Genomic DNA, 24,990 nt, shown 5'->3' with positions numbered 1-24,990 from the left:
TAGCGGTATTAATGTGACGAGAAGCGTTTTGTCGTTTGAATGCATAACACGCAATTCCTTGCGCCCACTCCCACCAGCTTTTTTTTTGCCTCATATTTGACATCAAACCATTTTTTTACTTAATCAGTTGTGCGCCCTTCTCCGGATACAGCGTTAATTGAACGAGTAATAGCATCCCATGCATCTTTTTTGTGCTATTTTATATACTGCTAAATATGACAGGTCGTGCTGTTCACTTCCTGCAACAATACCTCCACTTCAGAACTACTGAAGTTTTTCTTACATTCGGAGTCCGGTGCTCCACCGTCTTTAGATTTTCGTTTGGGCATTATTGACTTCGCTTTTTTTGGCCAGAATTCTGAGCACAATGCATGGCACAGCTCTAACACTATATATGTCTCAAGAAAAACCAGCCCTAGAGTAAAGTATGGTGGTGGCTGCAGCATGCCGTGTGGATGCTTTCCATAAGCAGGGACTGGTCACTTTGTCAAAATTGAAGCAAGAATGAATGGAGCAAAATACGGGGAAATGCTACAGTTGAATCTGCTTCAGTCTGCTTTAAAAAATGAAGTTTGGGGGAAAGTTAACCATTCAGCAGGACAATGATTCCCAGCATTAGGCCAAAGCATGACATTGCATTACAGGCATTTAGCAGACGCTCTTATCCAGAGTGACTTACACAACATTCTACATAGCATTTACATTAGATCCATTTATACAGCTGTGTAAATATACTGCAGCAATGCAGGTTAAGTACCTTGCTCAACTGTAGTGCAATAGCAGGGCACCTGGGAATAGAACGTGCAACCTTCATGTTACAAGACCAGTTCCTTACCCATCATACTACACTGCCGCCACAAGAATGTAACATCTACAATTGCCCAGTGTAAGTCCAGATCTCAATCTTATTGGGAATCTGTGGCATTATTTGAAAGTTGTGGTCTACAAGCATCATCAAACCTACACGGACAACCTGGAGCAAATCTGCCAAGAAGAAACTCACTCCCAAAACTCTCTTCCTTACAGTGTGCAGTGCTGGTAAATAATTTTTTCAAAAGACCAATAGCTGTTATTGCAGAAAAATGTGTCTCCACCACATACTCTAATATGTGGGGTTTGATTACTTATCCAAGCTGCATATTTCGGTCTTTCATTTTCTTTAAAATAACTGCAGACAAATAACTTATTTTGGCTTTGAAGATTTTGAGCATTGCGAATGACATAAATAAAAACGAGTGGCTGTTTTCATGGGAGCCCAGTAGTGAAGTAGATTCTGAATGGATCGTTTAACCTGGTGATTTTTTTCTTCACAGCGAAATAATGTGAAGCAGAGTTCATATTTTTCCAGCACATAAGTATCATTCCGCACACGCAATCAATTCCAAATCTAGGTGAACTCTTGATTTCAAAGATATGGGAGCTTTAAGAAAAATTTTTGGCTTGTTGGCATTTCTGGTAGCCTAAGGACTTTGACCTATTTAATTTTATACATTCAGGAGTATTAGCTGTCATGAGAGTTTAAATGTAAAAAAAAAAATATCTGAAGTCAGGCAAATAGTTAACAGACCCAGACTAATCTATATTCAAGTTGTTTCTAGCTCAGGGTCTGCAGTTGTTCTGTAACTGTATTCAGGGAGGTAGTATGCTCTATTCAAGTATGGGATTACGTGCTTAAATTACTTTACTTACTATTATTCTTAGATAGCAGTTTTCTGGGTGGGGGCGGGGCTGGGGGCAAGAATAAAAATGATTTATACATTAGGTAGGAAAAGTACAAGCTCTCAATAATCTAATTGTAAACAAAACCAGGTCAAAACCTAGTATATGGCTGGATCGGCCAATGGTTTAACTGCATAACTCGGCCGACCAATAGTGTCAAACTTCATCATCGCGTTTGTAGTGCTGACCCCGCTGTTGCGGTCCAGCCAAAAAGTACAGAGGTATCCACATCATACCTTTGATAAATTGTACCAAACAAACAGCAGAAGGTGGCAACAGAAGCAGTGTCATGTTAATGTTAACATTGCTGCCCACTGGCTGATTTGGAGCCTATAGATTATTTAAACATAATAAACACAGTGACTTAAACTGGAAGTGGTGGGGGCAATAAGATTACCCTTTTATTACAAACTCAGTTTTTGCAGTTCGCACTTAGTCCGTATTTTGGTTGCATGTTATTTGTGTGACATTGATGTATGTTTGACTGTGAATGTACATTTAGTTCATAACTGCAAGTCAGTTACAATTTCTCAGGACTCATGCAGTAGGGAGAGGTGGATGTTGCGCATGTGGAGGTTCAAGATGGAAGTGAGGTCAGTTTGTGATCAGATCTCTGTAGACAGTAATAACACCAGGCATAATCTGGATATGTTAATGCTAGGTGTAAAGGGTGCCAAAGTAGTACCTCACAGCACTTCTGACCACAGTCGACAGCACTAGCATCATCTTAGTTTGTTAGGATTTTTATCAAGACTGTGGGGCACACTTTTTTTATCAAGAACAAGTTCCTCAGCTGGATAAATACACTAGACACCTCTTGACTACCACGTTTGTAACATCATGGTGCTGAACGTTATTTTGAAAAGACAAGCAGCAGATGGTATGCTCTTTTTTTAGACTTCCTATATAGGAAATAGGTCAGGTGTCTCTAGCAGTTTGATATACTAGTGCTAAAGCGAAAACGTGTTCAGTTCCCTGTGCGTGTGTCAGTACTGCAAGGTCAGCATCGTTTCGCACCGCCTATGTGAAATTCCTGTGCTACAGCCTGACCTACTGGAGGGTAAAGGAGGGTTTTTTTTATAATGGAGAGACAACACACTGTGCTTTGTGCGATGGCACCACACGTGTGCTGCGCTGGCACCATGTTTGGCTCTGTAAAAACAGCAGTGCGAGTGTGCCGCCCTCCAGCCTTGGTCTCTGACCTGTGGGTATGGCAGGAGGCAGCTGTGGAACAGTTACAAACCGGAATTCATCTCAGCCTGCCGACTGGGTCATGGTAAACAGTCACTGGGATAGAGCCAAGTCAGCGTGCGTCTTCGGCATCTGAGGCATGGAGCCGCAGGGAAGAGCATGCTAGTTCAAAGCTCCTGTCACCATAAGGAGCTGCAAGGTTCCAGAGCACTACCTCCTGCATGCAAAATGGTTTCCTGTCTGTCACCTGGAGGGAATTGTTTTGCCTGAATGTGTCCTTGGGTTGAAGGGATGGCTCTATTTGACTCTGTAGACTCAGACAAATGCTGCTGAGAATATTTGGAGTGCACCAAAATGTTCATGTGCTTCTTTACATTATGTTTTGGGGCATTTTTCAGATACCCTCATTCAGAGAAACTTAAATGGATTGCATTCTTCTCATGTCATGATGGGCAGATCATAGAGAGGGTTGATTTTTTTTTTCTGGTAGTAGCTTGCTTTTAGGTAATTTACTTGCACTGGAATGTCCAGTTCTTCAGCTTCTGCATTTAAATGCTCCTGCATTTGCATTAAGCTCATTATGCTTTCAGCTTAATGTAAATGCAGAATGAATAAGGACTTTAGCTAACCTGTGTACAAAGAGCAGATTAATTGCCTAGATCTCAGTGTGGTTTTTTTTTAGCAATATCAATACCATCACTGTAGTATTTTCGGTTGTTTGACTTGTGGTGAATTATCACTTATTACTTTCTGGTTTTTGAATTATTGGATTATAAAATACTGTAATCATCAACCTGGGGTGTCAATTTCAGCCCCCCTTCGGGAAAGGCACTTATTTATTTTTTCTTTCGTTGTCTCTAGTGGTTTTACTGACCGTGAAGGATTTTTTGCATCAAAGTGCGAAGCTTTCGACGGTGTAGGTGTTTCAGCAGTGCACCTTGAATCGGTGACTGATAAAAGCAATATTTGCTATTTTTAGATGCCTGTGACTGCCATTGTCAAAATCAATGTTATTAACCACTGCAGTAAGGTCTTTCTGTGTGTGCTTTCTGTTCTTTCTCATTCTTTTCTATTGTGTATTTTATTTAGGCAAATTGCAATTGTAGTGAGGAATAGTACTGGTCTTCACTGATCTTTTCCTAATCACAGTAGTAATATGGTCCTGCCAACAAATGTAGTAGTTTGTGTGGGAGAGCTCTGTGTCTTCTTTTATTTCAGTGAATTGATTGTCGATGAAATGTTATGTTCCATGTGTGATTTGTCTGCGGTGGATTCTGCTGCTAGTAGATGTAGAGTTAACATCCCTCTTGGATGCAGCTATCAAAAAAAAAAAAAAGATTCCAAACAACAGTCCAATCAATACTCATAGTTTTCTGGCTACAGAATGGCATCAATCCCTGGAGCCCTGTGCTTAGATAGTCATTACAATGATAGTGGAAAGGCTTTGTCTCACTGTGAATGACTGGAATTGGGTCGTCCGAGAGCTGAGGATGAGTGTTGCTGCTATGGCAATGGCACATCCGACAGCTGCCTGCTCTTTTTAAGTCCCACGTTACATTGCTTCTGAATACCAGCCTTTGTGGATATACCACATATGCTACAGTAAAATTCAGGTTTTTTTATGTTCTTTATTTCTGAAGACATCTTATTTTGTCGGTGTCTGAAAGCACAGTCCTTCCTCATGGAACGTTGTACTTATGCCTGTACTTGCCATTTTAGCTTAGGCCATCGATTCGCAAGTGTGCATTTGCAAGGTCATTTCTGTTACCCTTTCAACCATGTTTGGGGATGATATAGTTCAGTGGATGTTGTTGTTGTTTTACTGCGATACAGCATGCTTGGTTAATTTACCCTCTGCATTTTTTATTTTATTTTAGAAAATATTCTTCAAAGCAAGAAAACCAGACTAAGACCATGTAAAACCAGAGAGGATTTTTAAAATAACAGTTTGAAACTGTGTCTGATTAATTCTCCTCTGCCTGGTGGGGAAAAATGTCAAGTGCAGACCACCAATGCGATTTGCTAACGAAGGAATGCAGTTGTCATGGGATCGGGCATGAGGAGAATGCTGATGTTCTGCTTGCTGTTCTCACGCTGGCAGTTAGTTTTAAATGATGTGTACTGTGCAAGTCAATCAAATGTTGTTTGTTTTCCTTATGCTTAGGAAGTGCACAGCCAATAGGCCTATTGTTTTAATCTTTAGTTAGATTATTTGAACATGAAGGGAATTAAGTGTCTTCAGTATGTCACACGAGAGTGATTTATTGTTCTTGGATGGAATGGCGCTATAATGAATTTGTGGCTTTTTATGGTGAATATTGCTGTACCATTTTAGACTTTATGGAAAAAAATGCATCAGGAAATAATGTTCAAAAACGTTCCTAGGGTGAATGTCACTGCAGTGATGTAATAATCACACCACATGTTGCAGGTCCTTTTTTTGGCCTCCCTAGTCTTCCTCTGAACCAGCCAAGCTTTTAGAACCAGATCAACTAGCTGTCCGTGGGGTGATAACATCACTTCCGATAACCCGTTCTGTGAAAGTTCTGTGAAATTCTTCTGGTTTCCTCTTCATTTCCATTGGGGAGCCTTGTAGGATGATTTACCCATTGCTTTCCAGCATGCACTGTGCAAACAGTCAGCTGTTGAAATGCCGTCAAAGCCTTCTTTTCCATTTGGTTGGAGTAAAGTGCAAGCATTAGTCATAGGTACTGTTAGGCCAAATGAATCTCACTTGAAATCATTCCATGATGTTAACTGAGAAATGAAATGCTCTGAAAACTAGTCTGAATAAGGGAAAAAAATTTGGCATTGGGGGACAAGGCCAACCAGAGGAAGCGGGGGAGGGGGGTGCAGATGTCAAATTCCAGAAGGATTGGAGGATGAGCTGAAATGTGTAGGAAGGGTGCCAGAATCTGTGTGGGATGCCATGAGGGGACAGGGGTGCACGGGGGCTATCTCCTGCCTGGATGTCACAGTGTGGCGTGAGCTCTGTGCTTCTCCCTGTGTTCTCACGCCAAGGCCGGGGTGCGCTTCCCCACTGAGCCTCTCCCGACACAATGTAAAGAATGTGCTGTCTCACACAGGGTGATACAGCAGGCTGTCCTCTCTCACCCTCAAAAGCCATGGTCAAGGGCCCTTACTTCATTTAGCATTAAAACTTTCTGAAATGGGTAGGCACATTCCCGCAAAAACGACAGCGCAGCATAAGCCAGAATTAACTGCTTTCATTTATCAGACTGTATGTGGTTTTTTTTACTGTATAATACGTTTCACTTTGTTGGTAATAACGAGGAAATGTTTTCTGTGACCAAACATGCATGTTCGTGACAGAAGATGATTTCCAAGTGGCAGTGGTGAGTAATGTGTCACGGAGAGTTACTGTGCAGAACTGCAGTTCATGGATTCTCCTTGCCTGAGTTGTGTTGTTGTTCTGCCGTTGAAGAGGATACGACATGGTCATCCGTCCACTGTTGAAATGTGAATATACCATAACTTAATTTCCTTGTGTTGATTGTGAAAAGGTATGTTTTATATGCGCTATCGTATGAAAATATTTCTTTTTTTTGGGGGGGAGGGGGGTGCATAGTTAATTAATACTTGTCTACCTATTGATTGAGTTGAGTTTCACAGATTTCTGAAATTCCTCCATACTGTGTGTGTGTGTATGTATGTATGGCTGATACAATAATTTTGCAATAGTCAGTATAAAATATAATTATTTCTTGGTTATTTTTCAAGATTTATTGCTCTGTCATTAAGAATTTTCTGTTGTAAAGTGGAATATTTGTTGCAAGAAAACCAGTGTGTGTTCTTGGAGGCTTTGAAAAGAGGTGCTTCCTTCATAAACATTTCTAGTACAGTTGCTCCTGTTGTGCAGCAGTGGATTTGGCTGTGACAGTGCTGCAGAGTCCAGGTTCATTAAACCAGTCCATTTATTGACAGCTGCATTAGTGTGCAAAGCCTGTCAGAGTTCCTGTAGACAGCTTCATGGTTTGTTTTTACTAGGCCAGGCAGAAGGGCAGTCATCCTTCCTAATTTGTCTTCTGGTGTGTCAGCTATAGCAGTGTGGTATACTGACACATTAACTGAGTATGGTGCATAAGAGAGGAGAGAATACTCATTGAATGTTAAATCTGCAATCTCAGTCTTAAGGGTCTGCATTGTGGCCCTTCATCACTTCCTGTTTCATTATGGTGTAAAAATGAGGTAAAATGCATGTGAAATCCCTTTGTCATCCAAAGCCCATACGGAAAAGCCCAGCTAGGGACAAGCATCGGAAATTAGCATATGCTATAAATGCTGTGATACATTGCATTGGTTATTGTTTATCAATACGCTATATTTAAATGTATCTGTCCCTATCAAATAAACATTAAATAAATAAATTAATTAATTAATTAATTAATTAATAAAGCAAAATAACTGCCAAATCAGAACAGACAGATGGTTGTTGACCTACACAAATCTGGTACTGGGCCAGCATATTGGTAGCTATTATTAGATATGGGGAGTAGAAGAATCACTTGCAGGGTCCAGATTCACCAGTAACAGTTTTTGCCTAATAAAGTTACTGGACAAGTATCTCTTGATGTTTACTGTATATTATCTCACAGAATCTGAGAAATCCTAATTTTATTCTGACATAGATCCAGCTCTTTACTAAACCTAACTTATATATGGGTAGCAATGGTAATGATGTTTATCTTGTGGGTGCTGGGTCTGGCAGAGGTACTGCTGCTGGCCATGTAGTTAGCTCAGTAGCTAAGGCCGGTGGTGGCGTGGCTGATGATCCTTCAGTGCTGGCGCTCAAAATGTTTTACTGCAGCAGCTGGTCATGAGTAGGAACGGGTTTGTTGAAATACCCATTTGAGTTTACGAGTCATTTTTAGCAGTTCTTCTTCACAGGGCTCCTTAGGCTTATGGGCCTATCTTTATGGGCCCCACTCTCAAGTTTATGTGGTGGCTGAGACTCTGACATCTTGGTAGCAATGGTGATTACAATGGTTACAGTAACTGCAGAGCTGCACGCTGCATGTGGTGGCTCATTGAATAAGAGTGCTCGGATTAATTTTTGGACTGACATGTTACAGGAGTAGTTATAGTGCATAATGCATTCTATTTTGATTATGTATTTAGGCAACTCAGGGATGTTGGCCCTGAGTTTAAACCAGAGTAAGCCCATGCCTTAAACCAGGCCAGGGTGGGAAGGATAGAATTGTACTAGATTGGGAATAGGTTGGCTGCGTTATGTAAGCTGCTTTCCATTGTGTAACAGTATTTGTAGAATTTTCCACCAAATACCTTTCTAAAGAGGTGAATTGTGGGGAAAAAATGTAAGGGGGATACGGAGGTCTCGGAGGGACTCTTGATGAAGTGTTTTGTTGGCACGGCGCTTGGAAAAAAGACATCAACCTTGTCCGCGGAATACTGGGGGTGGCGGGCGGGGGGGGGGGGGGGGGGCATAGCTTCTTCCAGACGTGGGACGGCCGTTTCACTCTATTTACTTTTTCATTTTTTGTTATCCTCCCCTTGTAGAAACCTTAATGCATCTGACGTCTGTTCATGTGAAGGCTAGCTCAGTGTTTATTGAAGGTGCCTTGCCAGACGAGGAAAAAAAAAAAGGCCCATCTATAGCTATGACTACACCGCTAAGGCATCTGCCATTTCTATTTAGAGGGTGTGAATTATATTTTTTAAAAACAGATATGAAATAAAGGGCCTGGAACATTTTAGTAGTGTATCTTTAGATTATTATTACTAGTGTAAGCTGTGGCATGTGCAGTTGTGGAAGAGTACTTTTCCTTTTGCTGGGGCCTAAGTACACTTTGGGTGTATGAATTGAATGCAGGAACACATGAGGTAGAACCTACTCATCTGGACCTGCTTAAACCTCAAAGTCACAAACCCTTTTTAACAAAGTAATTAGCTTTTTTTTCGCAAACCATGGGAAATGAAAGTAGACAATAACAAACTTTTCTGTACTCATCCCTCGGTGTAAACTTGCGTAATTATTATGCAACTTGCACCCACAATAAATTTATCCACTGGATTCAGACTATGGGAAACTGCTGACTTCCGGAAAGTTGTCTCGTCACTGCGTGGGCTTTGAAAACATTTGCAGCTGGTGCGAGATTACGCAGCCAAAGATGATGTCTCTCTTTCGTCATTAGATCATCAGGCAATCATCTCCCCAGGAAAACTGCTTGCCTAATTTCCAAATCCTATTTAAAGGACACTTGGCAGGTGAAAATAAGAGTTTTGATGATTGCTCATGCCTAATCTCTCCTTTGCCCTTCATGTCGGAAGAGCTTAATTCTGGAGGGGTGTTGGGTCATTGATTCTCAGGCACGACAGCCATGTGATGGTGTCTTTTGGGAGAAGACTCTTGATGGTAAAGAAGCTTTAAATAACAAAGCTTTTGTGGAGAGACTTTTGAGAGGATCACAGTAATTTGGTCTTGAGTGCAGGGATACTTGTTGGTTTTTTAAAATAATATTTGGTGATGGGGAAGCACATACTGTCTGCAGGTAGCCCCATTAAAAAGTCACATTTAGGAGATCAACGGTGAAAACGATTTCATATTCCCAAAAGGCCTTGTATGCTAGATGAAGCATATAGCGGTGGCTGAAGAGCAATATTCCCTTTATAAGTAACTTTCCTTCATTTTAAAGAGGTAGTTAGGCTTTTTAAAATGTGAATTAACAAGTAGTGCTACCTGTTCACTATGTATGCGAGTGTGCGTGCATGCATGTGTACAGTATGTATGCAGCTTTGCGTACTCACGTGTTGAACCCTCCTTCCACGGTGCAGCTGTGTCGTCTCAGAACATCTCAGGTGTCTCCCAGACCAGCTTTGGCCAGAACTCAGCTGGTACACGCTGTAATGAGTGCCGATTAATGTCTGCTTCCTGTTGGCAATAATCTGCTGCCTGTTATAGCCAGTCATAACATGGCTGAGAGAGCCATCGTGATTCTTTCTGTCACTGGGGCTGTCGGGAGCACTTAGCACTACCTTAGAAGCATCTTATTAATCCACATAATTGCACATCTTAACTGTAAGCACTGGCAAGGGATGCACAGTGAGCCATATTTAATCATCTTGGAGGAAGTCTTTGCGGATGACTGAGTTGAGCTTCCAAGATTTCCTCCTTCCGTACATACCATAATGCCAGATCAGTTTCCGCCTTCCTCCACAGATCATCCCTCTCATCTCTCTAGTGATTAATCAAATCAACCTTGCACAATCTAGTGCCTTGATTATTTATTTTTGTTCTCAAATCGGTAACTTGTTTAAATATATGGTTGCACCCAGTTTGCTTGGGTTAATTATAGAAGGAATCTGTTACTGGGGTTGGTAAACACCCGTTGGTGAATCTGTTTGCACATCTGGTCAGTGCACACTCATTGCTGGCCGTTTTATTGTCAAATCAGGAGCCGTCTGTTTTTGTGTTCTTAAAAATTTGATTTAATAGAACTGGTCTAATTAAGTTGCTTTAAATGTTCTGTCTGAAGAATGGAAGGCTTAGGAGCTTTGTTGCTTTGTATGATTTTTATTGCCATCCCAAATCCCTCGTCAGCTGCATTCGTGTTAATAATTTTTGTTTTTGAGTGTGTAATATTTCTTATTATAGATAATATGTGTGATATTATTTCTTAATATTGCTTGTCTTTAGCAGTCTTGTTTATACACAACTCAGGGTCTGGGGAATAATCGGTACACTGAGGTTTTAATGCAGGAGTTTCCTTTTGTTTCTTTGCTTTTTAGTGCATGTAATTATCTGCACTTATTGTTCATTATAGTTGAAGTAATCATTGAGCGTGCTGCATTTTTTCCCAAATGCATCAGTAGAGCTGGTACAGTGCGTCGCTTGCTTTGCCACTTTGTATTGGTACCGGTTTAATTTTAACCTGCATTTATTGGATGCATTTGCTTCATAATATTTTAGACTACATTCCTTTACAATTTCTAAATGAAATGTGGCATGAACAGATAAGACACTGTTGAACCCAAGCCTGGCAGATAGGAAGGCCTGTGACTTGTGTGGCCCAGATAGTAGATTGGGCTACCCTTATTATTGAACATTGAGCCCTGCTGACCTTCTCTACTTACAGCTGAGATAAGACTTGCATTAGGTCACCTTCATGACACAATGCTCTCAGTCAGTCCCCCGTGCCACATTCCCTCAATCCCACTTGTGGTGCGCGTGTGGAAGTTCTTTGGTAGTCGGCAGCGGCCACGGCGTGTCCACGGATCACCGTGGTAACGTCAGCGTTTCCTTCTACACTCCCCCCAGCGTCCTCCTGGAGCTGCGCCGGGACAGGAAGCAAAGCCGTGCGGGGAGGGGGAGGTCGGGGGGGCGGTGCTGTGTGTGAAGTGGTCGAAGATGAGATCACCATACCGCTGGCTGGGGAGCCTCCAGCGGCTCAGTCTGAGCTGAGCTACCCCGGGCTCGCGTCTGCCAATCGCGTACAAACAAACGGCCGTGCGCGGACCCCTTGTCCGGTAGACGAAAGGTCACAGCCTGTGAGGGTGGCTTTCAGTCCCCCGTGAAAGCGCTGCAGCCTCGTCAAAGAGTCTGCTTTCTGGATCAGCCTGACGCTGCTCTCGGCCTTTATGGGCCCGCTGTTCAGCACACTGATTTCAAACATGAGCCACTTCAGGAATGATAATGGCAGAAACATGCCTGGAAAATATATTTATCCTCCAAACCGCTTTCTTTCTTTTTTTCTCCTTTTGTTTTTTAAAGGAGCTTTACAATTTATGGGCCTGTTTTATCTTTTTACCACATTTAACCTCCCTAACAGTGTGGCGCTACTCGTTTTGTAGGATGGTCATGCAAATACACCTGTCTGGTGCCAGGCTTGTGGTCGCAGATGGTGGGATCTTGCCAAATGTTCCCATACGGTGTGCCTCTTGCATGCCTTTCCTGTGATACCATGTCTGCTTTTATATGCGACAGTGTTTCCTTAAGAAATAAGCTTTGTTAATTGGGGAAGGGGTCGGGCTCTGCCAATGGCTTGGAAACAACAGCGGTGTTAACTTGCATAACCTTAAGAAAACAACTACATGTTCACAAGCTTTTTCAAAGTAGTCTATTTACATTTTCATCTCATATTTAAAGTAGGGGTGGGAGAATGCCATTTAAAACACAGTTATACTTGGGACAGTGTTTTTTTTTTACTGCCTCTTCATCCACAGTCTCTTCTGACCTAGGAAGAAACACCACAAAAATGGCACAATAACGTCAGGAGCAATACATGAATAAATGCATAATTACGATACTACCAAGAATTTTAACCGTAATATGTTTTTTTCATCAGGAAGAGTGAAAATCGAGTGAAAGACCTGCTTTCAAGCTCTCAAGCAGTGTATTCACTTAAAATACTTGTTCCGCCTACTCGCCTCAGCTAGTGGACAGTGAGTGTTTAGTCTGTACCCTCCCAAATTCACAGAGTATGTTGTGCTAGTGAGAAAAGGTAACATATTCTATTGGCCATCACAAATTGGGGAAGCAAAAAAAAAAATAAAAAAACTGAAAAATGCATGTTTCCAGAAAAGTAAATGTAAGTGAGGGCCCTATCGGAGGAGGCAGAAAAAGCCACTGTTTCTTAGCTTACTTAACAAACATTGCTGGATTTGTGCTGACATAATATCTGCAGAAATGAAAGTCTGTGCTGCTGTTCTTAACTTGCTGATGGAGAGAAGAGTGGCTGATCAGACCAATAGTGCAAAAACAGGACAGTTTTATTCATCCTCACTGTGCATGCACACAAAATGACAGGTTTAAGTACTGATGCTGAAGTAACTGGCACTCTGTGTGACCATTTTATGGGACGATAAAACATTCATGCAGTGTGTCAGTTAAGAACAAAATATCATTATACAAATATTAAATCTAAAATGCCTTGTTTTATAAATGTTTTTGTGTGTAATATAGTATAAAATGACTTTTTTTTTCTGTATGGCACCTGAGAGTATGCAGTCTTCTGAATGTACAGTGGAAATAAACATGGCCAGTGCTGTCTATTACAGAGCAGTAGGGGGCTGAGTGTCTGTCTCATACCTGCACCCGCTCTGCCCGGGAACCTGATGAAGCAGACTAATGTCACTGGAATCCTGTGTCTCAACCCAGATTAAGCAGCACAGCCCAACGCATGGCCAATGTACAGCTACACTGTAAAGGGCCCACGGAAGGATCTCCATAGGTCAACCATGGGGAAAACAAGGCAATGACACACTTAACTATAGTGGCCATTGACAAACTCGAGTGATCTGTGATCTTTGTTGTTTAAGTATTGCATGTCCCCCATGCTCTCTTTATACCGTGTGGGCCATATTCTCAAGTTTTTCTTCGTTGTCCTCATATAACGCCGCTTCTCATTGAGGACGACTGCTTTTTTATTTGGGATGAGAAATGCTCACTTTCTCTGCTTGATAATGAAAGGGCTGTTAGCAATACCCTCCCCCCCCCCCACACTCCACCCACCAAATTCTCAATTTCAATTTTCCCTCAAGGACAGTAGGAATTGGAACATAAACTATTCAGTCCTCTGAATGATGGATTGTTCTCCCAGAAAAAAAAAAACAAATGTATGTGATTTTTCGTTTTAGCTTTCCCCTCCCTCCATACCATGAAATCCACTTATTTTTTTGGCAGGGCAGTCCAGACGCTCATTGTGTTCTATCAGATTGTTTGCTGCCATAGTGATGTCATCATTGAAAATAACAAGCCGCTTGAATAGGGTTTTGAATACGCAGTGTAAAAGTAGGACTTCCGGTGGCCCTTGACCCATTGATTTCTGGCCATTCTTCCCATGCCAGAGCACATTCCTTAAACCGACACTCTTTTGTTGGCGGCTAAAGAGGATGTTACTCTAATGTTTTTCCTTGATCTCACGCTGATGTCAGGTTACAGGTATTTCTGGGCAAGACTACCTTTAACGTTTCGGTGGAATTTAAGAACAAATGTATTATGTCGAAGCTTGGAATTTGACTAAACACGTAAGTAACGTCCAAAGAATGCTGTCCAAAAGGGGCCAGAATATCAGTGTTAAAATGCTCATCAGCATTGCAGCTAATAGAAAGTTCTGCTTTCCCTGTGAGTGAGGAAAGGCTCATCCTAAATTTTAATTTATTCTGCGTCTCTCATTGCTCATCAATAATGAAACTGTTTTCTTTAGTGCCTTCACAAAAATCATTGAATTTAATTACAATCTTCAGCTTGACTTGAGTCAATTTTATAAATTTGCCTTTGAATCACAGTATAAAGAGGCTTGGTAGGGCTATTTATCAGTTGCTTAGAAACAATATACAGCATCATTTTGTCCACTATCCCATTCTCATTAACTGATACCTACTGCTGTTTGTGTATATAATTTACATTGCAGAAAAGCCTATTTCTCAGCACTGTTTTCTGGTAGGTAGAGGTGGACACATGTCAGGCAGCAGGTCAGACTCCCGCAGAGGGCATTCTGGGCAATACACTGAGCTGGCTGGCAGGGCAGCCCACCAGCGTTGGCCAGAATCTCCACTGTAGCAACAGGAGGCAGACTGCATGGCACAATCCGAAAAATTTAAAAAAAAAAAAAATCCTCTCTGCGGTCTGGGGCTGACCACTGAGTTCTAACCGCTGACCACTACAGCTGCCCTGGTCCTGCGTGGGCTTCCTTACATGGGAAGAGTGATCACAGGAAATTCCAGCCCTGCCATACATAAGCGACAGCCAGCTGAGTCATGTGGAGTATCCCTCTCTCCATGCTTCCGCACAGGCTTTCTCACCTTATATGGTTAGCGCATAGATGATGTCACTGCGTTTCTATAGCCTCGTGGAGGGAGGAGGTTTTCAAATAAAATTTTTCATGAGACATTTTTACTATGGCTTAATCAGTAAATTATTACATTAAATGTGGAAATGTGGTTCAGACCTGTGCTTTGTATGGTTCAGCTTACTTGTGTTATGAAGTAGGGTGGGATGCTGTATTTGCGATACTGCAGGGATGTCTCCAGGGAGTTCTTCTTTGTCTCTTGTCAGTTGCATTTGGATATTTGGCATTTGTTGTATAAAATGGTACTTTACATGTAGTTCAGATGTACAACCTGATGACAAGGGCATGAATAGTTGCCATGGGTTCTGTCAGTACCAGCCATCATTTTTGAGGGTGTTGAGTTGGATAAAGATAATACAGAGAAGTGTCATGTATTTCCAGATATTCTACTGCTGTGTTTCCCTCTCTCTGATGTGCAGGATTTCTTGTAATTCTTTGTGTATGTTGGTTCAAATTTATTAGAGTTTTTTTTTCCTGTGAGGTATTGGATCTGTGGGTTTATCAATGTCTCACATTTTTCCAGCTCAAGATATTTTGACCACTGGAATAGATTCAAAGCTTTGAAAACCTGATTTTGGCAGATAAAACACATTCACCAGCTGCAAGAAATATGGTCCTAAGCCCAGGTTCTCCCTACTATCATCTGAGACCTTATAAGGAAAAATAGAAAGAATGAGTGGATCTCTTTTCCAGCATTAAAAGGGAATTTGGAATTTGTGGCAGGGAAATACATCAAATGTTTTTTGAAGGCATCCTCTTGTTTATTTGTTTTTACTTAGCATCACTTGGGATTCAGAGGACTGCAGTTACGTGCATAGCTGTACTTTTGAGTTTTTGTACCTGACATACAACAGAAAGGTTCAGCAACGGGCGTTTTAAAAGCAGTTAAATAAGCAAACACACTTAAAGTTCAATCTCTCCCATTTGCAAAATGTAGCGCTCTCAGAATTAATCTGCTATTCCTATGAATGGTGGTGGCAAGGAATCAAAGTATATGCACACCTTACAAAGTAAATTAGCTCATTTTAGATGAAAAGCAGGTTGAAGCAGTCATTACGTTAGATATTGCAGCGTATTTTTTATTTTCACCAAGCCCATTTTTTATTGAATTGATTCTGCAATATAAAGTCTTGTTGCAGAGTTGTGTAGCCAGATAATATCAATTCAAGGACAACACATTTAGTGTTTTTATCTGATTCATCAAATCTGATATAGAAAATGAACTGTAATTTCCTTGGCAAAGTTTCACTCTACTGTCTGCGTCAATGTCTGAGCAAAGTTTCTCTGCCGCCATTATCTAGCATCAAGGAAATATGTTCAGGCTTTTTCATGTCTTTTCCACAAAGGAGCATTTCGGCCAAATTGAAAGATGGTATGGCATTGACATTGATTGCGGCAGTCCTGCCAAATGGAAATAATCTTTGCAAGCACCCAGATGCCAGTTCCTTTGATCTCCAAGGCCTTATCCTAAGTATAAGGATACTTTTTTTTGCAGTTGTTTGGGAAAATCCAAGATAACCTCATGCCAGTCCTTGTCTTTTCAATCATGAAACATGAATCTGCTTAAAAAGCAAGTGGTCTCTTTCAGGGAAAAGAGGGATTGTATTAAGTTCAAACACTTGCGAAACTGGCATTTCTTCAGAGTGGGAAATCCAGGTGCCCCTCAGCAGATGTGTATTTATTCATTCAGCATGAGCGCAGATACCCCCTAAGCATCTCTTCCCCCAGCGCTGAGCTGTGCTACCTGCACAGAGGCGAGAGTAGGGCCTGGAGAGTACAGCAGCTATGGGGCTGGGTAGGGAGATGACTGGCAGAGGAACGGGTGCAAGGTAGTCTGACTCACAGGATATAGACTGCGGGTATAAGCCTGCCATTGGCCGACTATTTCAGTCGAAATTCTCCTCCCCTTCCGCTATCGGCGTGTTACCGTTTTTGCAAGGGCACCGTCGCTACATCCTGGGCTTAGCGCCGCCCAATACATTTGTGATTGGTTTAAATAAATACAAACAAGCCAGAGTGTTTTTTTCCCCCTATACCGGAATGATAATGGGTTGAGTCAGACCTTTCTCCAGCGCTGGCACAGCGCTGAAACGAAGTGTGGAGATAGGTCTGGCTATGCGAGACTAGGTGCAAGGAGACTCATGTCAGCTTCATTTGCTTAAACCTGCTTCAGAGATGGTTGTTGAGTTGAGCCCAGCCGAGGCTGGTCTGTGTGTGCTAGAGCAGTGGTACTGGGGCCCGACCCATCAGGTCAGTCTCGACTCCTGTCTTGGCATCGTAGTCTGGCATGGCAAAACACGTGTGGAAGTGAGGAAGACTCATTCACTTTAGCTGAGTTTTAGTGTTCTTTTTTTCTTTTTTCTTTAAGAGCTTTTGTTTCAGAACAATGCCTTTTAAAGAAGAGGTGAATTGGATATTAGCTGTTGTAACCTTTATTGTCAAAAGTGTGCATATTGCTTTGAAGTAAAGTGTTTAACACATGGGTTATGTGCAGCCTTAGATTGGTGCTCTTTGGGACTGATGAACATACTGTACTATTGATAGTCATATTCTACAGACATTAGCATCAAATAGACGTTTGCAGTTTTACAAAGTTCCAACACCATGCAGAATTGTTTTAATTTGTCATATTAAATGAATTTAAAGTTTTATCTCAAATTATAACATGAAATATGTTCTGATTGCCATGTCATTGTAATTTCAATAGAAACACAGGCATCTCTCGGAGAAAGACTAATATGGTTTGTATGTGAGTGCCTGTATTGTTAGTCATGTATGTAGGGAACACGCAATTATCCTACAGTGAAGTGTCTGATCTGACCCAGAATTACCACCACTGTAATTCTCCATTATTTCACCAGTCAGTAATTTTGTGCTCCAGTAAAAATGTAAACCCACTGCCCTGGTGAGTGAAGGCCCTGTGGAGTAAATTACAATTTAAATGATTTCTATTGTTCTGTTTTCTGGGAAGGTTCCACAATAAAGATGGATGGTAATTATTTCCTTTTCACCACCCACCTCCAACTCTCATATTTGATTCAGAATTGGGACTACACATTTATCACATTAAGATAATTACTCTGGCAAATTAGAGTAGAATCCATTTGTCCATTTTTGTGTTATTTGTTTTTTTTTTTTTGGTCTAACATTCCAGACAGGAAGAGACATATCATTTGTCCCGGTACATTTATGATTAGTAGGTTCTTCCCTGAAGAAGGAGAGACTATACATTTGGACCTGAAAAGGACAAATACCAAATGCCCTTTGAAAGTAAGAACACAATAACAACAATAAATTTGAAATAATAATTTTTAAAAAACATTTCAGTTTTTACCTATTCAGTTTTTAAACCCATTCATTATTGAGTCTACATTAAAGGGCTTAAGCTGTTGTGTACTATATCTCCAGAGGAATGGATATGAGGCCCTTTCAGCTCTGCTAGTGTAAAAGCTGAAACTCACTTTTAATATGAAACTATAATACTTTCTTCTCTCAGATTTGTCGTTACATCAGCCTTTATAGCCCCAGTGAATGTTTAGCCTTTGTAAAGGCTAAACATGCATTGTCTTATCTCCGTTATGTTCATCACACGGTTATTTGCATATTTAGGCCAAGCTCAGTAATTGAGTGTACTCCCCAGCCCCAGACTGCACAGACGAATGAAGTCTCTTCTGGGGTGTTTCAATGGGGGAAATGGACGATGCAAATTCTTAGACCGATAGATTACATAAGGTGGAACTCTCCCAAGGAGCCTCAACAATACCCAGCTTGTGTTACCGTATTCTCAGTTTGACATTAACTGGCTGCTCTGAATTGGAAATGGCTGGTGTGGTATGTGTGGAGGCGCTCTCAACTGACGGATGATGTCGGGGGCGCTGTGGGTTAGTGCTCTTGTGTTTGTGCGCTGACCTGAGAGGCTGACATTCGCGGCTAGGGGGGCTACAGTGGCTCACAGCCACAGCATCCTGACAGCTGGAGAAGGTCAAAACCAGCATGGCCGCATTCTGCGTTCACGAGTGTGCGAAAATGGCTAGTGTTACATCTCCGACCTCCAGATCATTTTTCTCATCGAAATTGTTCGCCCAGTGAAGTCACACATTCTGAAATTCGCAGAATGTTAAGAATGAATACTTTTACATGGATTCTTGTCAGCTATGTGTGACAAGATGGAAGGGAATGAAAATTAAATTGATCCCTTCTTGCAGGACCCAGTGAAAGGGGCGCTATGATTTGCTCTCTGATGCCTGTGACTGTTACGCAATTAATTAGAGACATTTAAGAAAAAAAAACGTGTAATTTTAACATAAAGCCGGAACTTTTCGATGATAATGTACCTCCACATATTTTCAGAATGATGAAAGTACTTTTCTTTATTATTTTGTGGCAGTTATTTAATATCACATTCCTTGGCCCCAAAAAGGCTCCTCTTGGTGAAGGTTTCTGTCACAACTCACTTGAACTGAGAGGAAGGGGGCTGTGGCTATGGTAGCTGAGATTCCTTCAGGAATTGTAGTTATCAGTGCATCATATTCTTTAAAAAAAAAAAGATGAATTATACACTTTTTCTAGGTCAGACAAAGGAATGTCTGCAGAACTGTATTACAGAGCAAAGATGGAATTGCACTCAACCCTTACATCACTGGAAATTAGTATTGCTTCCCCCCACCCCCTCCCCTTTTTTTTCCTTTCCAAAAAGGCACGCAAAATGAGCACTCATTCACTTTGCTTTCCTGTAGGTGCTCTGGCTGTGTGGTAATATTTGTAATGCATGCTAATCTCTATAAAATCTGGAGTTATTTCCTGAAAGAAGAGAACTGTTGTGTGGGTTTTTGGAGAGCGGCTGAGGCAGGGATGCTAGCTATTCCCAGAAGTGTCTGGAAAATGTACGTTTCCATTACAGACTGTCTAGTTTCATACCTGGCTCTTCTTTTTTTGCCGAGGGCCCAGCTCCTGTGGTATTGTACCTCAGCGTAGAGGCAGGTAAGCACTTGAGCAGCAAGCCTCTAGGAAACAGATGGAAGAAATGTGCATGCTTCAAAAGCATTTCATGCAGACCTTTGCACTGGTGAGCGGATTCTGGGGAAGATAAATCACGACTAGGCCAAGGATTTTTGGGCTCTAGCTGACTTGTGTTTACTGCCTGGATGTTTTGTTTTGCATTCCTGGGGCATAATTCTTGAGAGGCCAGTGTGTAGGACAGAAAATGACCTCCACCTTGGTTCTCCTCGGTTGGCGTCATCTTAGGGCTGTGTTTGTGCAGGGTAATGTATGTTAAAGTTACATGCCAGGAATGTATTTGCTTCTTAGCCAATATTTATACACAGGGGGGTTTTCAGCACTAACTGAAAATCTGTGCTTTTGGAAACAGTTGCTATTTTGTCACAAACATGAAAGGGACAGTTTGCTCTGGGTGAAAATGAAATGCCTTATTATATTTTTCATTTCAGCAAGGTTTAATGCGAGACATAAATGAATTCCAAGCCAAAGGATCTTGCTTTTATGGTCAAAGCTATTTGAATTTTAATGAGGAAGGCCTTGAAAGCAGTGTATATGAGGCGCTTAATCAACAACAATACCAAGAGGTGAAAGGCCACACAGAATGCCTTATTTAATAGTCGCTATGAGAACAGGCTGCCTTTGCAGCCTTGAAATCATTTTCCATAAATAGAAGGATCAGCCTTGGCTTTCCTGTACATCAAAAGGCTTTTTTTTATGAAGAGCTCCCATTTTGTAAAGAGGACTATTGTGAAAATAGTGTGCTACTTATGTAGATATAACCTGGACCTTATAATGAACTCGTTTTTGTCCAAGTCATCAAATAATTCTTCGGGAGTAACAGGATAGTTTATTTGAAAGTGAAATTTAATATTATGTGCAATATAATGATGTGTACAAAAGAGTACTGCTAGCTACCTAAATTCAGATTGCAAAGAAAAAAAAATGGAAACAGACTCTTAGCAGCTTCCAGGACTGCTGTGTTGTTCGCATCTTCCATAAACCCAAAAGACCACAAACCACTGTTGGTTTGCATCTTGCAATGTAGCCTTTGTAGTTCTGTTCCTGAAGTCTTCTGCAGGCAGTAGTCTCTGACACCACATCAATGCCTGCTTCCTGAACAGTGTTTCTGATCCGTCAGACATGTGTTCGGGTTTTTTTAAACTGTGGTACGAATTCTTTGGTCATCAACTGTACAGGTCTTCCTTAGCCTACCATGTAGTTTCATTAGGCATGGCTGCTTTAAGGAAAAAACAAGGTAAAACATGCACTCAGACATTAATAAATGTTTTGGTGATTTTCTTGGCCTAAAATCAAATGCTGTTTTTGCAACACCTGTGGTCCATCTGACACTTAATCTGCCTGTGCCAGCTGCAGTCCACCGGTCCACCTAATTCTGCATGGCTCAGCTCGTAGATTGCAAAGTGAAAAGAAGCAGCGGCTGTTTGCACAGGTTTCAGCGCATGTGTTAATGTGCATGCTCAAATGGGATGGGCTTACATGAGCATTTGTGTGTTCTAAGTTGGGGAATAAATAAAGAGGATACAAGTAACCAGGGTCTTTTACAGCTGTCTTAAGACAGGAGGACTCGTCTCTTTCTGAGAAAGCCTGTCAAAAAATATTCTGTAAGAATATTTGTGCCAAGCTCATTTTTTAAGATTAAAAGCTCTCGCTTTTTCCATCTGAACCTTGTGCTTTTGAGCTATGTTTCTTCTGTATGGCAGCGCTGAGAAATTCTCCAGAGTGGATTCTAAGTGATCATTTGCCAAGACTTCAGCCCTAGTGCTAAACACGACTCACTTTTCCTGCGGGAATCCATCACCTTCCCTGGAATGCCTGGTAGTTTTTATGTGCAGACTTGTTCTTTCATCCGCTATTGTTCCGTTTTCCTAGCCCTAACGGTATGAGTGTGTGCGTGCGATGGAGAGACAAGAGAGAAAGCTGTACTTCTCTCCCAGCTTGTCATAAGCTCACAGAGCTTCAGGAAGCTTCCTCCCCTCCTGATGGCAGTATGGACTGCCACTAATTTGTGGGGAACCCTGTGAAGAGAATAATGCTGACATCTCTTGAGTCCTCCATGTAGCCTAACTTACTTACTGACTTTTTTCGTTTGTTTGTTTGTTTGATAACTGTCTTACAGTTTTGTCTGAAAAGGGTTAACCGGTCAATCAAACCATTTGAATCAAACCATTTTGCACTTATTGTGCATATTGAAAATTGTATTGGAAATAGTTGCTACTTTGCTATAGTCATTGGTTTTAGTTTTGCAAATTACATTACCAATTAATTTTATTGTACCATTCTCCAGTTGCAATAACGCCTAAGAACAGAGCATTTAATTTGGGCTCGTTAAAATCTAACAATTTTTAGGACAGGGCACTATTTTTACGGTTGCTGCACGCTGGTATCTTGTTTCTTCCCTCTTTATTTGTAAACTAGACTAACTTGGATTGTGCTATAAACAAACTGTCACGCTATCAACCCAAGAGGTGTCTTATGTTATTCATAAGTGCCCTCATGTCGGCCCTGACTAATTGAACAGGAAACAGGGCAGTGGACACACAGTTGGCCCTCTTTCATTGGTGTTTGGTTACTGTGCTTTTTAGGCCAATGGGAGGTGCCCTGCCTGTCTGTTACAGTCGTGGGTGGTCCTGTGTGCTGCACAGGTAGGCCATAGGTGAAAGCTGGGTTTCTTCACTATTGCTTGAGCAGGATAGTGGCCTCCCCTAATCTGGCCCATTTTTCATTTTCAACATGAGTTTTTGCTTGCTGTCTAGTTACTAGTTCGCTAAGTAACTTCACTGGCTAGTCTTTGTTGGCTAACTGGTTAGTATGCTAACATAGAGTGCTAAGTAACACAATTTAGTTACCTTCAAAGAAGCTTGTACAGTTGTGTACAAGCATGTCATGCTTCCAGAGGTTGTACATATATTACGCAATTGATCATATGCACAGCATCTGGAAACTTCGCATCGCTGCATGATCTGCTTTGAGATACTTTGATAGTGTTTTTTTGCTTTGCAACACAAACTCCTGAATGCCCTGTATCTGTCATTGCAAAGCAGGCAGGTTAGGAAAAACCTCTAAAAATCTAAAACATCCTTCATTGCACAAAAGAAGCAGAAATAATGTCAAAAAACCCAATCCAAACTATTCTTTTAAGTAAGATTTTGAATGTTATTAATGTGGTTCAACTGCAAATTTTTAAATCTAATGTGAAATGTGCACTGTGATTTAACAATCACAAAATAACATGCCTGTGTACGACAGTCACCACAGCTTGCTTCTTTAAGGGCCCCTGCACGTAAAGGGGACCCATAGCGTGTCTTCCTGAGTAAGAATTTGAGTCCCGAGTTGCAGAGGTGGGGCGGCTGGGGGTTCTGTTCGGTTCCCTCTGTTTATTTATTGCTTTCCGTCCTCGGAGCAGCCATTCCTGGTGGCAAAAGTGTAATTCCCCCCCCCCCCCCCCCCCGTTTCTCCCGTACGGCCGTATGAAGAGGTAAACCGTGGCCTCGTTCCCGTTGGCATATTTATGGAGCCGGCGCAGTGTGCGGTACCGGCGGAGACGCATTCTCCTTGGCTCTGCCGACGTAGCGAAAGTAAATTGAGGCAGTTTCTCTTTTCCTCGCGGCCGAACGGGGCGAGACTGATAGGCATGTTTGTTTTTACGTCGGTGCGCTGCGTGGTAGTGAGCCCGTGGCCGCCTGTGGGGTGCCGAAGCCTGGGAGGCTTTGAGAGCTGTTTGTGAGGAATTTCATTTCACATGCAATGGTGTTTTGCCTCTCATCACATTTTCATTACTTTTTTTTTTTTCTTGATTTTTTTCCCCAGTATCCTTTGTTTTTATCCTTTCTCTTACACTTGTGTATGTGTGTACACATGTATAGTGCATGGTTTATTCAAAAACATGCACAGAAATAAGCTGACAGGGGTGAAAACAGTGCAAGTTCCAGAAAAGCTAAAAATCTGAGCGCTTCTGGGCAACTCACTTCTGAGTTTCAGAATTCTGGATGAATAAAGAAGGTTCATTCAGGATGGATCTTAATCTCCTGGAGGTGGCAACCATTTTAAGCTTTGGTACTGTAGGTATTTGGCCTAAGTGGCTGCCAAAATACAGTTTGACCATTTGCTTCAGCCTCTGTGCTTGTGCCACTGTGTAAAAAGAATGTTTGTGTTTGTCAGAATGGCAATTGACTGCTGCCAACAGAACAAAAGCCTGGTTAGAGTGAAAGCAGCCTGACTCCAGCCTCCAGACCACTATCTCTTGCGCAAAACGAATGAAATCTGAACTTTCTTTTCATTGTCATCGTGTCACAAAGCCAGGCCACAAAGCAATGGTGTCCGATGTCCGCAGAAATGCTTGTTCTCCACGTTGAGCCAACCTGTGGGTACCTTTCTTCAACGGTACACCACCATTTGACAAACTCGAGAGGTAATAGTCTGGCCCGGGGCTCGAGGGAGCGAGATCCGCATTGCTGCTAGGTCCCCTCTGAATGCAACCCGAAGCGGAGTGGGCCTGGGGTCTGCTGAAGGGGCCAGCGCTCTGGAACAGAAGGTGACGCTGAAAAGATCCCTGCGCTGCCAAATTCTTTCTGTTACTTTCGCCCCTTTTTTTTATTTCCTGCCTCTTAACTGTGGGAGCTTTCAGCCTCCCGTCTCCTCTGAGGTTCGGCTGGCTGCCCCTTCGTAGAACAGTGAGCATTCAGCTGATAATGCCCCTGGCTTGCGCTCATTCCAGTCTCTTTTGGACCAGACAATAAATGTTGTCAGATTTAGCCACGGTTCGGAATTTTTCTGTCTCAGCCACCAATTTCCTGGGAGTTTAATTAAAACAAGTTGGCAGCAACTCTTGACTTTTTTTTTTTTCTGAAGCCAGCAAGACTACGGTGTAATGTAGGGATGGCCTGCATGAACATTGACCTAGTTTAAACATTTATTTTAAAAAGCAGTGAAAACCTACATAATTTCTGTTTTCTTTAAACGGAGCTGTACTTATGATATACCTCAAAGAAAATCATACCTTAGGATACCTAAATTAGGTTTCATATTTATAACATAGTGGACATTGATATTAGCTAGATGACAGTTGTTAGCAAGTATGTGATTTAAGACACTGCACTGCTGTCAAATTATTCTGAGACCTGATGTTAAATCCGAAGGGGTTGTTGCCGCTGTGAGCAGGCCCAAGAGCTGATCAATTTTTAAGGGGAGTACTGATGCGTACGTACATAATCCGTTATTTCTTCCTGGGACATTG

General features: G+C 41.7%; 1 protein-coding gene across 3 annotated transcripts in view; it reads left to right on the top strand.

Moving 5' to 3' along the window:
* The window catches only part of ddah1 (dimethylarginine dimethylaminohydrolase 1), a 52,889-nt gene that overhangs the window by 7,073 nt on the left and 20,826 nt on the right, over positions 1 to 24,990 (top strand). Inside the window, exon 1 of one of the 3 annotated variants that reach the window (XM_035414027.1) lies at positions 22,344 to 22,399. The exons of the other annotated variants lie outside the window; for them this stretch is intronic. The gene's annotated coding sequence lies outside the window, so the exon portion shown is untranslated. Of the gene's footprint in view, positions 1 to 22,343; positions 22,400 to 24,990 lie in introns of those variants that run through there. 3 annotated transcript variants of the gene reach the window in all.

This window comes from Anguilla anguilla, chromosome 4, assembly GCF_013347855.1.
Source record: "Anguilla anguilla isolate fAngAng1 chromosome 4, fAngAng1.pri, whole genome shotgun sequence".
Classification (NCBI taxonomy): domain Eukaryota; kingdom Metazoa; phylum Chordata; class Actinopteri; order Anguilliformes; family Anguillidae; genus Anguilla; species Anguilla anguilla.
This window is presented reverse-complemented; position numbering and strand designations above follow the sequence as displayed.